The following is a 2252-nucleotide window of genomic DNA, read 5'->3' on the forward strand; positions in this document are numbered from 1 at the left end:
CTCTGTACTCCTCTGAAGCCACCCTCCTGGACATAGCCTACCCCTGCCCCGGGCCCGCTCCGGCCCCTTCACTCCTCTCCGCTCCCTGATTCACACCTCTGACCACAGCGTGGAACCACATGCAGTTCTCACACCCTCACACCTCCCTCTGTGAGAATGTCCTCCCCCTATCTGGCTAACTCTTGTTTGTCTTTGAAAACTCAGTTTAAGAGTCATATTGATCTGAAGGCCTTCCTTGAAGCTCCCATTCTGGCGGTCTGGGAGTCACTGCCTGAGCCTGGTATAGCAGCACACAGTGCAAACGGAAAGTGAAAGTCAATTCCCAGCTCACTGTGCGCTGTCTCAGCTCCCGACACCGCCCTGGGTCTGGCCGCTCGGGTTCCTGTGGGGCTCAGCAAGGGCCTGCAGAATCAGCTGAATGAATGGATGATTGAAGGAATGCAAAAATAATGAGTGACCCATAGAATTCGTTCATTCATTCATTCTCAATAATAATATAAGAAATTAAAAATAGAAGATACCATTTTTCATCTATTTGATTATTCTGGGGATTTTCCCTAGAATTAGACTTGGAGAAGGAAGCGAAGATCAAAACAAGGATATTAATTTTGGCACTATTTGAAATAATGGGAAATTGAAAAAAAAATCTAATGAAAAATCAACATGGAACTGGTTAAATAGATTATGGAACGTTCATGCCATGGGCTACTATGTAGCCGTTAAGAAGAACAGAAGGGTCCTCATACATTACTGGCGGGAATGTAAGATGGTGTCGCCACTATGAAAAGGTTTGGGAATGCCTCTAAATATTAAACAGAGTTATCATATGACCTAGTAAATTCTATCTCATATATTTTCACAGGATATACATCTGAGAGAAATGAAAACACATGTCCACATAAACAAATGTTCACAGCAGCATTATTCATAACAGCCAACAGGTAGAAAAACCCAAAGTCCATGATGAATGGATAAACCAGATGTGAGGATGTGCTCTATCCACACAGGGGAGTATTACTCAGCCATGAAAAGGAACGGAGTACTGATAAATGCTACAATATGGATGAACCTTGAAAACCTGCTGAATGAAAGCAGGCAGTCACAAAGAACCACAGATTTATGATTCCAATGATATAAAATGTCCAAAATATGAAAATGGATATAGAGACAGAATGTAGCAGATGAATGGTTGCTTAGGACTGGAGGAGTTGGGGGGAAACGGGAGTGACTGCTAATGGGTAGGGACTTTCTTCTTGGGGTGATGGGAATGTTCTAATACTGATTATGGTGGTGGTTGCACAACCATTCTAGGAATATACCTCTATATGATCATATCCGTCGATATGATCATATTCATGTTGTATATGCTTTTCGCATTTGCCTTTTTACTGCAAACATGACTTACTTTTGACGTTTTTACACAAGGAGGAAAATAAAAGCGTATGAACACCACTGAAGGCTGGTGAACCGCCCCCCCCCCCAGCACCCGCGTCAGAGCAAAGCGGGTTCCAGGAGGTCACTGTGGGGAATGAAAGATGTTACACAGATGTTACACAGCTGCATCTGAATGTTCTTCTTAGAGGGAGAACAGGACGCAGGACTTCGGAGCCTGGGCTCTTTCATCTCTGATCTCAGGCCTGGGGACAGAAATCTGTATTGCCTGGATAAAAGATTCACACTTACTGAGCCCAGGGTCCAAAATGCAAAGAGTGCAGCAAGGACACTACACTAAAACCTCCTTCTTCCCAGCTTTCCTCCCAGAAGCAACTCGAGACCTCTAACTCATAGAAATCAGTGTCCATTGTATGCACAGTTCTTCAACTTAGTCTTGGAGACGGGTCCATAGTGTCTACAAAGAGCCACCTCCCTCACTGCAGAGCCTCACAGCACCCTACAATGGGGTCCCCATCTGCAGAGCCTCACAGCACCCTACAATGGGGTCCCCATCACAGACGGGTGGCCACACTCTACCAAATCAGCCCCAATGAACAGAACAGACATTTAGATTATATCCGAACTCCTGCTTTTACAGGTCCACAGCCTCTTATCCCAACCATTAAGACCAGCTTTCTTTCAGCATTCAGACTTTATACACACGTGTAATATTTAGAAAGGCAAAATTCAGTGCATATTCCATACATTCTGAAACCCCTCATTCAGATCTAAGACGGCACCCCAAAATCAAACACATTAATATCTCCACTGCAAATATATATGGTAAGTGGAATTAATAAATGGTCTTGTCAGAGTTC

Source organism: Saccopteryx leptura, chromosome 1, assembly GCF_036850995.1.
Source record: "Saccopteryx leptura isolate mSacLep1 chromosome 1, mSacLep1_pri_phased_curated, whole genome shotgun sequence".
Classification (NCBI taxonomy): Eukaryota; Metazoa; Chordata; class Mammalia; order Chiroptera; family Emballonuridae; genus Saccopteryx; species Saccopteryx leptura.